The sequence below is a fragment of the Elephas maximus genome, chromosome 7 (assembly GCF_024166365.1).
Source record: "Elephas maximus indicus isolate mEleMax1 chromosome 7, mEleMax1 primary haplotype, whole genome shotgun sequence".
In the NCBI taxonomy this organism is placed as follows: Eukaryota; Metazoa; Chordata; class Mammalia; order Proboscidea; family Elephantidae; genus Elephas; species Elephas maximus.
The window spans coordinates 114,752,534-114,771,635 of record NC_064825.1 but is presented as its reverse complement, the minus strand read 5'-3'; the positions used below and the strand labels follow the sequence as shown (position 1 = coordinate 114,771,635).

General features: G+C 35.5%; 1 pseudogene; it reads left to right on the top strand.

Annotated features, from left to right (window-relative positions):
- Nucleotides 1–2,832: 2,832 nt before the first annotated feature.
- On the top strand, nucleotides 2,833–3,794 carry LOC126080457 (olfactory receptor 1052-like; annotated as a pseudogene).
- The last annotated feature ends 15,308 nt before the right edge of the window (nucleotides 3,795–19,102 follow it).

Genomic DNA, 19,102 nt, shown 5'->3' with positions numbered 1-19,102 from the left:
CAGGTGCTTAGAATGTTGGAGGGCTTCCAAGATAATGAATCATTTTTTGTCCTATTTCAAACTTAGGAAGTTTCCCAACCTCTAATCTTACTACCTCTGTATTGCACCACCCAGGTACATATTTGACAGAAAAAAAAAGTTTTTGTTTTTTTTTTAGAAGCTATTATCAAATCCAAAATGAGAAGTTTAAAAAAAGATCTTCAATGAGGGGAAGAGTTTACATTTCCAAATTCAGTTATTAATCTTTCATAAACTGCACTTTTTTGTTTTGTTTTAGAATGAAATTCAGTTTAGCTTTTACCTCCCTATTAGCCTTTGAACATGGATTTAGTATGTAGAAAATTTTAAATATTTAATATAAAGAATAGAAATCAATTTTTATTTAGATACATATATAAGTGAACAGTGTGAGAGGTCCCTATCAAAATCACTCATGACGCAGTTTAAGCTAAGGACGAAGTCCCCCAAATTACCTATCAGTAGACATCAGAGTTTACAAGATGGGTGGTGGTCTTCATTTCAAGGATTACCGTTATGAACCTTGTTATGAGTAGGAATAAACTCAAAGGCAACTAACAACCACAGTAGTATTAACTTCCTTTGATGCCATTCTGGCCATCCAAAGAATTCAAAGGATGGGATTGGTTTACATCAGGGCTTGCTCTACTAAGTTAAGGCCCTCTGATCCCCCTCCCCTCCCAATAACTAGGTCTAATTAAAGCTTCCTTTGCTAAAGTATTGAGCAGATATCAGAATCAATTATATTTCAATTTTTTTCAGAGATCATATATTCTGTGTTTTCCCCACATTTCTTTCTACTCAGTGTCACTTTTAGACAGTTAAATACCTTAGGGAAGCATTATGTTCTTGAGAATTTCCTAAATCCCTCAAGAAACATGGAGGAACTTTTCATAACATATTTAGTAAACCTGCTCAATCAGAAGATAGATTCCAGGGACTTTATTCTCATTTGAAGTAGGGAAAATATATAACAGGACTTTTTTAAAATCATCTTGTTCTTGCTTTCATATCATGGAAGCTGTGCCTTTGATACTCACATATCAAAGGTTAATTTTGGTTTTTAATCCTGCTACCTGTAACTACTATCATTTGTGTTAGTTATGTATTACTATAAATGACAGACAAATTTTAACCGACTTTTCTTATGCAGGAAAATAGACCATGGGAATAGGTAAACATGAGTTTCCCAAAAGAGCCTTGTTTTTGAACATTTTGCTTTCAATCGGTAAGTTAAATTCATTTATTTGAATATCCTGTATAGTTATATTCTGCAGATATGGGTGGTCTCTTGAAAATAAAGCGTTGGGAAAAATGTATAATATGACCTTTTAATTCCACCCCTTGTTTTAAACTTCAATCTCTTTCTCAATGTCATTGTCAAAACTGTTGTTCAACTTCTACTGAAATAATGCGAAATCACTGTCTTAATTCAATTTGTGAGCATTCTTTCCTGAAGGATGCATTGCATCCTAAGCTCTAACTACAGATTCCCCCAGAAATTATTCACCTGACAATGTAGATACTCTAGAATTAAAATATTTGTTGTCTCCTCTATTAGTAGCCTGGCAATATTTTTCATTTTTTAATTTTAACCACGATGCTTTCAAGGAACAGTACCTCCCAGTGAAAGTCTGAAGAATCCACAAAGAAAAAAAACATCTTTTACTTTACATATAGAAAGCTACTAGTATTCTGGATTGTTTAAAATATTTTTTATGATTTTTATACAAATATTATAAGCTAGATAATATATCAGGGTGAATATAGAGATAATCAAACAGATGAGTGCTGGTTGTGTGTAAAAGACATTGCATGTTCTAAAAATTGTGTTGAACATTAAAAAAAAAAAAGTATTGCAAAGTGCCATTTGTATTTTTATAGGTTTGTTTTACCATCTAGGCTACTTTAACTTTTTCTCAGAAAAAGTATGAAGGTTTCTGTTTCCAGAGTTTCTGTAAGGTGTTTCTATTGGGCTTCAAAGGTCAATTAAAATTATAACTTGATGTTTATCATGTTTCATATTCCAATTTGCAGTGTCCCTTCTTCCACTCCCCCACTTTTCTAAGGATGATGAGTCCAGAGTTTTTGAATGCTAGAGCCTTGTCTTTCATCACTTCCCACTTAAATTTGGAGTATAAGCTAAACATAAATGGATCGTCTCAAGTTTAAATTCTGTAGGAAGGATTATTCTAATATCTTGATATGTGCCACATTAAACCAGTGGCTGCTGAGTCAGTTCTGCCTTGTGGTGATCTATGTGTGTCAGAAGAAAACCACATCCATAGCGTTTTCAATGGCTAGTTTTTCAGTGGTAGATCACCAGGCCTTTCTTCTGAGGTGCCTCATGGGTGACCTAGAGCCTCCCACATTTCGATTAGCAGCCCAGAGTTAACCACTTGCACCACCCGGGCACATATTGGACAGGAGCTATTATTAAGTCCAAAATGAGAAGTTTAAAAAAGGTCTTCAATAAGGGGAAGAGTTTACATTTCCAAATTCAATTATTAATCTTTCATAAGCTGCACTTTTTTTGTTTTGTTTTTTTAGAATGAAATTCACTTTAGCTTTTTCTTCACATCAACACCAACATTTTAAATGAATCTCGAAACTATTAAAGCCCACATGCTTTTCTAATGTAACATGCAAATAAACAGTACTAATTTCATAAAGAAGACAACCAGAGAGAGGGGATGTAATAACTCAAGTCACAAAGCTGGTTAAGAATTCCCAGTAGTCTTGATATTGCAGCTCCATTATTCTCTCTTAATTTATTCCAATCTCCTTATCATTAGCAGGTACCAAGAAAGCCAAATGGCTCATGAGAATTTTACAGAGGTTACTGAGTTTATCCTACTGGGATTGACAGAGCGTTCGGACCTGAAAGTGGTCCTCTTTATGTTGTTCCTGCTGATTTACATCATTTCTTTGGTGGGGAACCTGGGAATGCTCTTTCTAATCCAAATCACCCCCAAGCTCCACACACCCATGTACCATTTCCTTAGCTGTCTGTCACTTGTAGATGCCTGCTACTCATCAGTCTTTCCACCCAAAATGCTGCCGAATTTCTTTGTTGAACAGGAGACAATCTCATTTTCTGTATGCATTGTGCAATACTTTTTATTTGCGTCACTCATCACCACTGAGGGCTTCTTACTGGCAGCAATGGCTTATGATCACTGTGTGACCATTGTAAACCCTCTAATTTATACAGTGACCATGACTAAAATAGTGTGTGTTGTGTTGGTCATAGGATCATGTGTGGGAGGTTTAATTAATTCGTTAACACACACAATTGGCCTGGTGAAACTCTCTTTCTGTGGGCCAAATGTCATCAGTCACTTCTGTGATCTTCCTCCCCTGTTGAAGCTGTCCTGTTCTGACACATCCATGAATGAATTGTTGCTTTTAATCTTCCCTGGTGTGATTGCCATGATCACTTTCTTGACTGTGATCATCTCCTATATCTTCATTGTTGCTGCCATCCTGAGGATCCGCTCAACGGCCGGTAGACACAAAGCCTTCTCCACCTGTGCTTCACATCTGACAGCCGTGACTTTATTCTGTGGTTCTATAAGCTTTAGTTACGTTCAGCCAAGCTCCCAATATTCCCTAGAACAAGAAATTTGGGGTCTGTGTTTTATACCTTGGTGATGCCCATGTTAAACCCATTGATTTACAGCATAAGGAACAAGGAAGTAAAGGATGCTGTGAAGAGGGCAATAGAAATGAAATATTTCCCCTGTTACTTTCATGCCACACATTTCTCAAAATAGGATACAGATATGTGCTCTGTCTAATGATATCTATACGAATTTAGTAAAAGTTCATGGCTGAAAAACTTGGAGTTTATTCAATTGAATCCATTTGCTTTAGAAAGGAAGAGAAAATCTGAGAAGTGTAACCTGTCATAGGACACATGACTGGTTATTGCAGCAACTAACTCAAAATCAGACCGGAGACATAGGCCAGATAACTCTGGATAATCCCTAACAGATCCAGTCCCCTCCCTCCACTCATAGAATTGATTACTGCTCAACATCAACACTTGGAGAAATCAGGATTTAGCAGAAATTTACCTTACATAGATTTTATCTCAGACCTTAGGGAATCTTTAGGAAATATGTGTTAAATTTTTCTTTCATGTCTGTTAAGTTGGAGTTGCGATTTTGAAATGGGCCTCGCTGACCTTGAAAAGAAGTCATTGGCACCATATAAACTGCTCATAGTCGTATTTGCATCAAGAACATTTGTTACTTATTAAGAAAACCAGGAGCCAATGCAGTGAATTTATGTTCCTAAGATGTTATTTTTTTTTGTCCTGTGCATGAACTCATAGTGATTAGATTGATCTCAGCTTTGATGGATATTTTCATTTGTCCTTGGTCAAATGTGACATGTGGACAAACACTGACTCCCAAAATCATGGACATCTAAGGATCATACAACCATACCATCCAAACCCTAATCTGATATAGAATAAACTCTTAAAAGTCCTAACTCGTGGTTGTCTATCCTCTCCTCCAAAATCAACACTCTCTTATTTGATGAATTAAATAATCACATGTTGTTTCTCATTTTAAACAAGAAATACATCTCTTCTTAAGGCTTAAATAATTTAATCTTAGATATGCCTTATGAGGAAACCCTGGTGGTATAGTGATTAAGTGCTACGGCTGCTAAAAAAAAAAAGGTCGGCAGTTCAAATCTACCAGGCTCTCCTTGGAAACTCTGTGGGGCAGTTCTACTGTACCCTACAGGGTTGCTGTGAGTCAGAATCGATTCAACGGCAATCGGTTTGGTTTTTTGGATGCCTTATGAAGTCTCAGAACTTAGATCTTTTCATTCTTCATAAAGTTCTCAAATGTTTTTGCCAGAATACCCTACTGAGTGCAATTTTTCTCAGGCTATCTCCAGTCTTTTCAGTTATGCTTCATGCGATATCATTTCAAATTTCATCATCGTCTTCATTCCTTAGTTTGTCAATGTGGAAAGATTACATGGAATAAATGGTAAAAGAAACACAGGTTTTTATATCAGTGAATTGTTGTTTTAAAATTATTGTTCTACCAATTCTTACAGTGTAAACTTGGAGAAATTCTTTATTCCAGGCCAACTCGAATGTGAGTCATGAGAATGAAAATACTTAACTAAATCAATCTCATGATAACTAGAGATAATACCTGGAACATATGTATCTGGAACATAGTATAAGCATTTAATAAATAGAAACCTTTGCAACTAGGACTCTCTTAACTTTCAGTTTTCAGGAAGAAAGATATACTCCATTAAAAATATATATATGTGTATTATTATAATATTTTTAGTATTTCTTTCTTTTTAAATCACTGCAAATTTTTTCCACTTGTTCTTGTACAGTTTTCTTTATTGGTCTGATTTCATTTTACCTATCTTTGTGGAGGCGGAATCGACTCGACAGCACTGGGTGTTTGAGTATCTTTGTGTGTTATAATACTTATTCTTTCATTCTTTTTGTTGTAGATTTAGACTATTATTTTACCCTGTATTTATCTCTTTTATACTTTCATTCCATTTTCCAAATATCAGCCTTCTCAATATTTCTGAACATTTCTTTCCATGTCTGGAAAATGTATTAAAAAAAGTTGAACATGATAATTATATTAGTATCTTAATTGATTAAATTTGTAATAATTTTTTGAAAAACATTGCAGACTTTTAATATACCTGTTTTTTTAAAAAAATATTACAAATAATAGTGTATATATAAAGGTATTCAATCACCAAAAGTTTGAATTAAAATACATTTGGATTGAAACAAATTTAAAATAGATATATACATCATATTTAATTACACCATAAAATTGTATAAATTGTAATTATAAACACTAATGGAGTTAATTTTAAATATTCAGTTTTTCATTATATAGCCTCACATAGATAAGAAAATATCCACAATGGTTTTCCTTTAATATTGAGAAAAATTCAAACATGTACACTTTAGATAGAAAATGTTGGGGCCTTATTTTTCCCAGGCTTATATATTTTTTATATTTAGCTGCTTTAATGGTATGAAATATGCTGAATCTGAAATTGACTGTTCACATAATCACTGGAAATTCCATCCTCCAAATGCCCTGAACCAAATATAAAACAATAGTCAGGAAACATAATCAAAAACTCCCAGGTTTCCTCTCAACGCCAGGTAGGTGTCATGTTTACGTGTTCTACCAAAGCAATTACAAATACCTTCCCTGGTTTTCAAAAGCATCAGCTCTCAGTATAAGCTGTGAAGAGAGTATGAAGAAAAATCTACAAGTTCATTGTCAAAGTCAAGTTGTTTTCTTGAAATATTTTGTAGACATATTTCTTATTTCCCTCAGGATGATGTTGTTAGGTGCCTTCAAGTAAGTTCCGACTCATAGCAACCCTATGTACCCGAGAAGGAAACTGTCTGGTCCAGTACCATCCTCACAATTATTGCTATGTTTGAGTCCGTCATTGCAGCCATTGTGTCAATCCATCTCAGTGAGGGTCTTCCTCTTTTGCACTGACCATCTACTTTAACAAACATGATATCCTTCTCCAGGGACTGGTTCCTTCTGATAACATATCATAAGTACATGAAATGAAATCTTTTCTTCCTCACTTCTAAGGAGCATTCTTATTGTACTTCTTCGAAGACAAATTTGTTCATTCTGCTGACAGTCCATGAAGTATTCAATATTCCTTGCCAACACCGTAATTCAAAGACATCAATTCTCTTTCAGTCTTCCTTATTCATTGTCCAGCTTTCACATGTATATGAGGCGATTGGAAATATCTCAGCTTGGGTCAGGTGCATCTTCATCCCCAAAGTGACACCTTTGCTTTTTAACATTTTAAAAAGATCTTTTGCAGCAGATTTGTCCAATGCAATACATCCTCTGTTTTCTTGACTGCTGCTTCCATGGGTGTTGGTTGTGGAGTCAAGTAAAATGAAATCCTTGACAAGGTCAATCATTTCTCCGTTAATCATGATGTTGCTTATCGGTCCAGTTGTGAGGATTTTTGTAGTTCTTTACTTGGAGGTGCAATCCACACTACAGGCTGTAGCCTTTAGTATTCTTAAGTAAGTGCTTCAAGTGATCTTCACTTTCAGCAAGCAAGGTGGTATCATAAGCACATCTCAAGTTGTTAATGAGTCTTCCTTCTTTTTTTCAAATTTATTTATTTTTTTGTATTGTACTTTAGGTGGAGGTTTACAGAACAAACTCATTTCTTATCAAACAGTACACACATTGTTGTATGACATTGGCTAACAACCCCACGACATGTCAACACCCTCCCTTCTCAACCCTGGGTTCCCTATTACAAGCTTTCCTGTTCCCTCCTTCCTTCCTGTCTGTGCCCCAGGGCTGGTATGCCCCTTTAGTCTTGTTTTGTTCCATGGGCCTGTACAATCTTTTGCTGAAGGGTGAACCTCCAGATTGGCCTCATCACTGAGCTGAAGGGGTGTCCAGTGGCCATATTCTCAGGGTTTCTCCAGTCTCTGTCAGGGCAGCAAGTCTGGTCTTTCTTTTTCAGTTAGAATTTTGTTCTACATTTTCCACCAGCTCTGTCTGGTGCCCTCTATTGTGATCCCTGTCAGAGCAGTCAGTGGTGGTACCCGGGGACCACCTCCTGTACTGGACTCAGTCTGGTGGAGGTCATGGGAGATGTGGTGCATAAGAACTTTGGACTAATCTTTCCCTGCATCTTTAGTTTTCTTCATTGCTCCCAAAGGGGTGAGACCTGTGAAGTATCCTAGATGGCCATTCATAGGCTTTTAAAACCCCAGACACTACTCACCAAAGTAGAATGTAGAACATATTCTTTATAAACTGTGTTATGCCAATTGAGCAAATATTCCCCGAGATCATGGTCCCCACAACCCTCAGCTGAACAATTCGGTTCCTCAGGGAGTTTGGATGTGTCTATGGAGCTACCATGACCTTGCCATGTATAGGTTGTGCTGGCTTCCCCAGTATTGTGTAATGTCTTACCCTTCAAGGAAGTTTCCATTTATCTATTGTCTATTAAGTGTTTTTCCATTTCCACCACTCCCCTTCCTTGTAATCATCGAAGATTGTTTCTTTTTTATGTAAACCTTTTCATGAGTATTTAAGGTAGTGGTCTCCTACAACATTTGTCCTTTTTTGATTGACTTATTTCACTGAGCATAATGTCCTCCAGATTCAGCCATGTTATGAGATGCTTCACGGATCCATCATTGTTCTTTATCATTGCATAATATACTCCATTAATTGTACCTACCACAGTTTGTTTATCCATTTATCTGTTGATGGGCATCTAGGTTGTTTCCATCTTTTTGCTATTGTGAACAATGCTGCAGCGAATATGGGTGTGCCTTTGTCTACTTGTGTGATGACTCTTTATTTCTCTAGGATATATTCCTAGGAGTGGGATTGCCGGATCATATGATATTTCTATTTCTAGCTTTCTAAGGAAGCTCCATATTGTTTTCCAAAATGGTCATATCATTTTGCATTCTCACCAGCAGTGCATAATAGTTCTAATTTCCCTGAAGCCTCTCCAACATCTGTTATTTCCTGTTTTATTGATTTGTGCCAGTAATGCTGGAGTGAGATGGTATTTCATTGTGGTTTTGGTTTGCATTTTTCTAATGGCTAGAAATCGTGAGCATTTCCTCATGTGTCTGTTGGCTGCTTGAAGTGTGTTGTCTCTTGGTGAAGTGTCTGTTCATTTCCTTTGTCCTTTTTTAATTGGATTGTCTTTTTGTTGAAGAGGTGTTGAATTTTCTTATAGATTTTAGAGATTAGACCTTTGTCTGATTTGTAATAGCCAAAATTTTTTTTTTCCCCTAGTCTGTATGTTTTCTTTTCACTGTTTAGGTAAAGTCTTTTGATGAACGTAAGTGTTTAATTTTTAGAAGACCCCAGTTATCCTTAATTCTGATGCAAATTCTTCTTCATACGGTCCAGCTTCTCAGACTATTGGCTCAGCATACAGGCTGAATAAGTATGGAGAAAGGATACAAGCCCGAAGCATACCTTTCATGATTATAAAAGAAGCACTATCCCCTTGTTCCATTCAAACAACTGCCTTTTTGTCTATATACAGTTTCCACATGAGTACAATGAAGTGTTCTGGAATTCCCATTATTCCCAATGTCATCCTTAATTTGTTATGATCCACATAGTTCAACGTCTTTGCATATTCATTAAAACACAGGTAAACATGTTTCTGGTATTCTCTACTTTCACCCAGCATCCTCTTGATATCAGGAATTATATCCCTCATTCCTTGTCCTCTTCTGGATCTGGTGTGAATTTCTGACAATTCCCTGTCAATATGGTGCTGCATCCACTTTTGAATGATCCTCAGCTAAAATTACTTGCATGTGATATTGCTCTATAATTTCTTAATTCTGTTAAATCAACTCTCTTTGAAACAGGGACAAATATGGATCTCTTCCATTTTGTCAGCCAAGTAGCTGTTTTCCAATTTTCTTTGCATAGATGAGAGAGTGTCTCCAGTGCTTCATCTGTCTGTTGAAACATCTTAATCGACGGATCGTCAATTCCTAGAGAATTGTTTTTCGCTAATGCCTTCAGTGCAGCTTGGATTTACTCCTCCAGTACCATCCATTCCTATTCATATGCTACCACCTGAAATGGCGGAACATTGACCAATTCTTTTCAGTAGAGTGACTCTGTATATCCTTGCCATCTTCTTTTTATGTTTCCTGTGTTGTTCAAATTTTGCCCATTGGTCCTGCAGCATTGCAACTAGAGGCTTGAGGGATTTCTTAAGTCCTTTAAGCTTGAGAAATGCCGACTGTTTTCTTTCCTTTTGATTTTTTTAACTCCAGGTGTGTGCACATATTTTTATAATACTTTGTCTTCTTTAGCCACCCTTTGAAACATTCTGCTCAGCTTTTTTACTTTGTCATTTCTTCCAGTCACTTTAGCTACTCTAAGTTAAAGAGCAAGTTTCAACGTGTCTCCTGACATCCATTTTGGTCTTTTCTTTCTTTTCCATCTTTCCGTGGCCTTTCACTTTCTTCATGTATGATGTCCTCGATGTCATCTCACAACTTGTCTGGTCTTCTGTCATTAGTGTTCAATTCATAAATTCTATTCTTGAGATGGTTTATAAATTCACATGGCTTTTTTTTATACTCAAGGTCATATTTTGGCTATTGTGGACTTGTTTTAACTTTCTTCAGCTTCAACTTGAAATAGTATGTGAGCAAATTATACTCTGTTCCACAGTTGGCACCTGGCCTTATTCTGACTGATGTTATTGGGCTTTTCCATTTTCTCCTTCCACAGATATAGTCAATTTCATTCATGTGTATTCCATTTCATGAGGTCCATGTGTATAGTCATAGTTTATGTATTGAAAAAATGTATTTGAAATGAATAAGACATTTGTCTTGCAAAATTCTATCACGTGATCTCTGGCACCCTTTCGATCAATAAAGCCATATTTTCCAACAGCTGTCCTTCTTTGTTTCTGACTTTCTCATTGCAATCACTTGTAATTATCTATGCATATTGATTGTATGTTTGATCAACTTCAGACTGCAGAAATTGATAACAATTTTCAATTTCTTCAACTTTGGCATTAGTGTTTGCTGGATAAATTTGAGTAATAATTATATCAACTAATTTTCATTGGAAGTTTATGCATGTTATCCCATCACTGACAGGGTTGTACTTCAGGATAGATCTTGAAATGTTCTTTTTTGCCAATGAACGTGGCACGTGGTTCCTCTTTCATTTGTTATTCCCAGCATAGTAGACTATATGATTGTCTTATTCAAAATGGTCAATACCATTTTTTTTTTAAAGTAGATCACCGGGTCCTTCTTCTTAGTCTGTCTTAATTTGAAAGCTTTCCTGAAAACTATCCACCATGAGTGACCCTGCTGTTATTTGAAAAAGTGGTGGCATACCTTCCAGCATGACAGTAGCACACAAGCCACCACAATATGACAAACTTACAGGCAAATGGTGGTGTTTTCTTTTAATGGATGTTTTTCTCTACAAAATGCGAGGATCTGGTCTTGTGTTCTTTAACCTGGAATATACTGTTACATAAGAGTCATCCACTAAATTATCTCTGTTAAACAAATGTTTCTACTAAGGCCTTTCAGGGGGATTTTAGTTTCTCCATGGTATATACGTGGTACATAATAACAATTTATATGCCCTGCTGAGAGTTTGATATAATGAAAGTCTTGTATCAGGCTAACTTTTCATGGTTTTGAGAATTACGTTTACTGTAGATTAATATTACAGACTATTAAAATCATGCAGTGTTCTAAAGGTGTTAGTAGATTGAATTCATACTTTCAAACTCTATATTTGTTTTTTTTCTTTCTCTCTGTAGCTCTTTCATAGGGGATCCACACATGGCAGACAGAAATGTCGATGGAATCACTGAGTTCATCCCCCTGAAAGTCTTATAATCATAAACTAAAATTTAAATCTATATTGGATTTACCAAAGTATCCATTGCAGAGCATTATATATGTAGTGTTTTTACATTTTGACAAATTAAGTTACAACCTAATGATAATATGTGCATATACAGCTTCTCAGTTAATTTCATTTTATTTTTTGTTTCAAAAGATCCCTAACAATGGAATTATTAGGTAAAACACATATAAACATTTTAATATGATACTTTGCCAAATTGTTTCCCAAAATATTTATTAAAAAATAAAAAAACTAATTCTTTGATAAAGGCAATTATTACATTTATTTAAATATTTACTTATAATATCCTAATAAGAAGGAATAAATAATGAATATGTTGTATAATAACATCTCAACAAAACAGGGAAAAAAACAAAACCAACGAAGTGAAAATTAATGAAAATACGATGAGCAATCTTGCTCTTCTTTTACCAAATTATTAGCTAATTGCATGAAAATGTTTAGGGAATTAGACTTTGAGAATATGATCATCAGACCAAATTCAGTTTTAGAACCATGCTGATAGAATCAGGTTGGATTAAGCTCAGGGGACAGAATCCAAGGGAATGGACTTTCTAAAACACTGTACAATTAGAGATATTGTTTAGCGATCTTGTTAAGAAAACAAGAGATATTCATATAATATTTCTTACTTGGGTTACAAATTATTAGGGTAAATTCCCTAGTGGTTTTAGCCTGAAATCCAAGCAACAATTAAGTACTGAGAATCTACTGTGTGGAAACCTATTAAAAAAATCATGTTCAGCCACAAGTACCAACTTCTGAGATCTAGAAAGACCTTCTGTTACGGACAGCTTTTCCAGCAATCCCCAACCTTGGGGGAAAGCCTGACCAAGCAAAGCATTCCCTAAAGTGTGCTCTTAAACTGTGCGATCACTTTGTCACTCAGAATATTTTTATGATTTTTTAATTGAACCAATCATTTAATCTAACTTTAAGCATGTAAGTGAATGTGACCTATTTCTTTAGATCCATAGCCAACCTAAAGTGATTTTTTTATTGCTAACAAAAGCTTCTGTTAACAGTTTAATGCTGCTGAAAAAAAAAAGAGGAAGTTTATTAATAGAGGTATAATTTATAGGATATGTTTGTGTTCAACTTTAAAAGATGGTTGTTCAGCCACACTGAATTAATATGTGTAGTTATATAGTGTATATTTATCTTGTTCCAATTTGTTAAAGTTCTTTTATAGAGAAAAGCCAGAAAGATGATAAAATTATACCCTGGGGAGAAACATATGTTTTCATGAAAACTGAATAGCAACTAGTGATAAGGAATCTTCCCTTATCCTGTGGCTAACCTGTTCCTGTTTAGTGGTAGTTCAGGTCATGGTGCTGCCTTCCATAAAACGCATCCTCCTTCCTTCCCAAGCCTCAGAACTCGGGCATCTTTTAGCCTTATCATCTGCCCAGATTCTACATTTGGAAGACTGATGACTATAACATCCCGAAGAGTTGATTTGTGGGAAAGAGATAAAATAATCTTTTCATTTGCTATTTAGTGTTAGAGAATATCAAGGGTAAAACATTCTATCTCATTAACACCCAGAGAAGGGAGAATATTCTCTATTTACACTTTTTCCCATATCTGTGGGTATTCACAGAAAATAGTTATGGGTTTTAATACCATGAACATTCATTCACTCCTACTTTATATAACTTCTATTATTTTATACAAAAGGGCATTGTTTTTCCTCTTTCTATTGTCTTAGACACCTCCTGGATTTTATTCTGTGTGTATAAAGTTACAATCTTTTGTACATTTGCCATGCCCTTTTTATTTCTCTCTCATTAAAGAATAGATTACATACCTGTTTATCAGTTCAATGGATATACCCTCGGTGCAAGACACTATTTATGGCATTAAAGACCTCTAAAAGGAAGCATGAATTGTTCCCTCATGAAATTTGACCTTTACTGGATTAACATTTGGGTCAGTCTGAGGGGCAATCTTCAGGGTATTGCTAAATCAAGATAAAAATATCCATTATTAATTTACAAATTATATCTTGTTTATATTTTTGAACTGTGACCATGGAAAGCAAAGTGAATCTAAGTCTAAATGTTCCATGGAGAAGAGGCAATAATTTGCTGGAAAGTAGCAATTTTTTTTCCCCTGTTAATAAAATGAAATCATAAATAGGGAATCAAAAGGTATTTATAACCTGGAAATAAGCTCAACTTAAAAAAAAAAAAAATGGAGGTGAAGGGACATTTGTGTATGTTTCTTAGTGGCAACCAGTTTTCTTTTTTGGGAGGCTGCTGATGGGAACATAATTGGAATATAATAGGATAAAGATGGTCTGGATTCTGATATAGCTCTGTCCTTGACTTTCTGTACATTTCGCCTATATACAAAAAATCCATAAAAATAGGGTTTGTATAATACAAACCAGAGTTTGTATGATATTCCCCTTTATCATTTAGAGACACAGAGGAAAAAAACAAAGTTCCTGCTAGTGTAACTGGCATGTGGTTTCAAGTTGTGGATGTAGCAATGATCCGAGACATGACTGATGGACAAGTCTCAAAGTCAGAGAACAGAAAAACAGGACTCACATGGGGGAGAAAGGAAAAGAGAGGAAAACAAGTGCACATGGAAAGAAAACATGTTCTAAAGGTTGAAGCCATGAGAAATAGATGTTTTTCAAGTTTATGCCATGTTAGTACTGGATCCTCAAGGAAGAAATCAAAGTCATAAATGTAGGAAGTAGATTTTTTAAATCTAAATAGAACTCTAACTTGACGCTTTTGTAATTGGCAAAGCAAACATTCTTTCATTTCAATTAAAAAAAAAAAGTCATAGCCGGAGGGCATGGGGAATACTGTGCTAAATAACCAGTAACTCTATATGCATCAGAGTAGAACTGGGCTTCATAGGGTTTTCGATGTTTGATTTTTCACAAGTAGATCACCAGGCTTTTCTTCTGAAGTGCATCTGGGTGAAATTGAACCTTTAACCTTTCAGTCAGTTAGTAGCTGTGTTTTTTTAACCTTTCAGTTAGTAGCTGAGCATGTTAACCAGTCTCACCCAAGCTCTTGATAATACTAATAGTTAATATTTATTGAGTGCAATTATTTTTGCTTATAAACAATGTAATGGTATTCAAAATTGTTATTATCTATAGTTTAACCAAAACCAAAACCAAACCCATTGCTGTCAAGTCAATTTCGACTCTTAGCAACACTATAGGACAGAGTACAACTGTCCCATAGGGTTTCCAAGGAGCACCTGGTAGACTTGAACTGCAAATCTACAGACCTAAGGAAATTGAGGCACTGAGAGGTTAAATAGCTTAAACAGTGCCATACAGCTATTAGTAGAGGAGCTGGGGTTCAAACTCAGGCAGCCTGGATCCAGAAGTTATGCTTTTGGTCCCTCTACCATATACACATTCTTATATTTTATCCAGTTTCTCTCAAGTACTTGCCAACAGCTTATGTCCAGTTCTCTAGCACCCAACCAAGTCCAATGGGTCAGGCATATTTGCTGCACATTCTCCCCGCAAGTCTCTATCAATCATTTCATTGTACTTGAGGCTGCAAAATGGAAGGGAATTGTTTTTAAGAAAACGTATTTCAGGAAAATCATCTCTCAATGCTTTTAATTGTCATTTTGTCATTTCTTAGTCTTGGTTTTCTGAGAATGTTGGCACTATAATCAAAGGGCAGTATTTTTCCCACAAAATCAAACAACTCCACACATCTTTACTCAGTTTGTAGTAATATTTCTAGCAACTATTTTTGTTTGTAGAACTCATAATAAAAAAAAAAATACAAAACAGTAAACAGAAATGTTACTGAGGGTCAAAGTAAGAGTTGTTCCTATGCTGTTAAAGTTTGAACTAGAACACAGATCACTCTGTCACTAAACACAGGAATTTTGCTACCACTTAGTGCTGCCTTCCGGATAAGTCTCCTTTAAAATATTAATAAGTGTGCATATTCTCTTAGGAGCATAAAGACAAGAAACAAAATTTTAGAACCTAATGACATTCTCAGGCCCAGTGGTTAAGAGCCACAGTGTCAAACTGCTGCAAACCAAAAAGATGTGACAGTTCAAATCCACCAGTCACTCCTTGGAAACCCACTGGAGCTGTTTTACTCTCTCCTATAGGGTCTCCATGAGTCGGAAACGACTTGATGGTAATTTTTTTTTTTTTTTTTAAGGACATACTCCAACATTCAAATCAATATCTTGAAAGCTCATGTTAAAATAAGGGTGTTTGTTTAAAAAAAAAAAATACTTCTTCACATAATTTATTTTTTATTCATGGCACCGAAGGACTATTAGAAAATATGCAGCCATCAGTGATCAAGAACACAGTTGAAAATAAAGATATTGATGAGAAAATAAGAAATTTAGAAACATTTGTAATTACAGTGAAATAGGGAACCCAGCCAAATGGTTATCAGAAAAGTTAATGATTATTAAAACTATTCTCTCTCCATTCTGTGGGATTATGCATGGTCATTAACCGAAGCTTACATAGCTCGGTGTATGCTTTCATGGAGGTTTGCCTATAAAATATGATTTTGCTGATATAATATTTACAAAAGTATTTATTATAAAATGTATACAAATATATTTCATGAATTATCTCATGTTATTGTAACATATTATATACAAACAAATATATAATTGATTAAATGATATATGAAACTTTAAGCTACAGATATAAATTCATAGTTTTATACACGCGCATGCTCTTTTAAACAGTATACACTGAATAGTTTATGATTTAAAAGGGTTTAGAGAACTAAAAAAGCAAAAAATCCATCAAATACTAAAAGGAGGAGGGGGGGCCAAGATGGAGGACTAGGTGGACGCTACCTTGGATCCCTCTTGCAACAAAGACTCAGAAAAACAAGTGAATAGATCACATACATAACAAACTACGAACTCTGAACAACAAACTCAGATTTAGAGATGGAAAACGAACAAATACGGGGAAGCAGCGATTGTTTTCAGAGCCTGGAGCCAGCGTCCCAGTCAGGCGGCTTCATTAACATTGGAATTTCCTGAGCCAGAGTGAGAATGGCTCCGGCTCCGCAGCGGCTTTGTTCCCCCCCCCTTTTTATTTTTTCTCTTTTGGTCTTTTCCTAACCCACTCTTCCTGCCTGAGAGAAGGAACCACAAAAAACCCAGGGACCAAAAATCCACCCCTAATTGGACTAAAAACACAGAACCAGCTACAGCCAAGCATATATGATCCAAATCTCAGACTTTCATCCTTGCAGGGAACAAGGTGGCGGTTATAATCCAAAGGCAGCTCTGATAGGGATCTGACTGCATTTTTTTTTTTAGCAGATTTTCTGGAAAAACTAGTTTCCCAGTGATGGCTAGGAGACAGCAGTCCATATCAAACCACATAAAGAAGCAGACCATGACAGCTTCTCCAACCCCCCAAACAAAAGGATCAAAATCTTTCCCAAATGAAGATACAATCCTGGAATTATCAGATACAGAATATAAAAAACTAATTTACAGAATGCTTCAAGACATCACAAATGAAATAAGGCAAACTGCAGAAAAAGCCAAGGAACACACTGATAAAACTATTGAAGAACTCAAAAAAGATTATTCAAGAACATAGTGGAAAAATTAATAAGTTGCAAGAATCCATAGAGAGACAGCATGTAGAAATCCAAAAGATTAACAATAAAATTACAGAATTAGACAACACAATAGGAAGTCAGAGGAGCAGACTCGAGCAATTAGAATGCAGACTGGGTCATCTGGAGGTCCAGGGAATTAACACCAACATAGCTGAAAAAAAATCAGATAAAAGAATTTAAAAAAATGAAGAAACCCTAAGAATCATGTGGGACTCTATCAAGAAGGATAACTTGCGTGTGATTGGAGTCCCAGAACAGGGAGGGAGGACAGAAAACACAGAGAAAATAGTTGAAGATCTCCTGACAGAAAACTTCCCTGACATCACCAAAAACGAAAGGATATCTATCCAAGATGCTCATTGAACCCCATTTAAAATTGATCCAAAAAGAAAAACACCAAGACATATTATCATCAAACTCACCAAAACCAAAGATAAACAGAAAAATTTAAAAGCAGCCAGGGAGAAAAGAAAGGTTTCCTTCAAGGGAGAATCAATAAGAATAAGTTCAGACTACTCAGCAGAAACCATGCAGGCAAGAAGGGAATGGGACGACATATACAGAGCACTGAGGAGAAAAACTGCCAGCCAAGGATCATATATCCAGCAAAACTCTCTCTGAAATATGAAGGCGAAATTAAGATATTTACAGATTAAACACAAGTTTAGAGAATTTGCAAAAACCAAACCAAAGCTACAAGAAATAGTAAAGGATATTGTTTGGTCAGAAAACCAATAACATCAGATACCAGCACAACACAAGGTCACAAAACAGAACATCCTGATATCAGTTCAAATAGGGAAATCACACAAAAAAAATTAAGATTAATTAAAAAAAAAATGCTCATAACAGGGAATCACTGAAGTCAATATGTAAAAGATCACAATAATCAAAAAGAGGGACTAAATACAGGAGGCATAAAACTGCCATATGGAGAGAGATACAAGGCGATATAGAACAATACAAGTTAGGTTTTTACTTAGAAAAATAGGGGTAAATAATAAGGTAACCACAAAGAGGTATAACAACTCCATAACTCAAGATAAAAGCCAAGAAAAACGTAACGACACAACAAACATAAAGTCAAACACTTTGAAAATGAGGATCTCACAATTTACTAAGAAAAACGTCTCAGCACAAAAAAAGTATGTGGAGAAATGAAATTGTCAACAGCACACTTAAAAAGGCATCAAAATGACAACACTAACCACTTAAAAAAAAAAAGCACTTATTTGTCTATAATTATGCTGAATGTAAATGGACTAAATGCACCAATAAAGAGACAGAGAGTCACGGACTGGATAAAGAAACACGGTCCGTCTATATGCTGCCTACAAGAGACACACCTTAGACTTAGAGACACAAACAAACTAAAACTCAAAGGATGGAAAAAAACATATCAAGCAAACAATAAGCAAAAAAGAAGAGGAGTAGCAATATTAATTTCTGACAAAATAGACTTCAGACTTAAATCCACCACAAAGGATAAAGAAGGACACTACATAATGATAAAAGAGACAATTTATCAGGAAGACAGAACCATATTAAATATTTGTGCACCCAATGACTGGGCTGTAAGATACATAAATCAAATTTTAACAGAACTGAAAAGTGAGACAGACACCTCCACAATTATAGCAGGAGACTTCAACACACCACTTTCGGAGAAGGACAGGACATCCAGTAAGAAGCTCAATAGAGACACGGAAGACCTAATTACGACAATCAACCAACTTGACCTCATTGACTTATACAGAACTCTCCACCCAACTGCTGCAAAGTATACTTTTTTTTCTAGGGCACATGGAACATTCTCTAGAACAGACCACATATTAGGTCATAAAACAAACCTTTGCAGAATCCAAAACATCGAAATATTACAAAGCATCGTCTCAGACCACAAGGCAATAAAACTAGAAATCAATAACAGAAAAACGAGGGAAAAGAAATCAAATACTTGGAAAATGAACAATACCC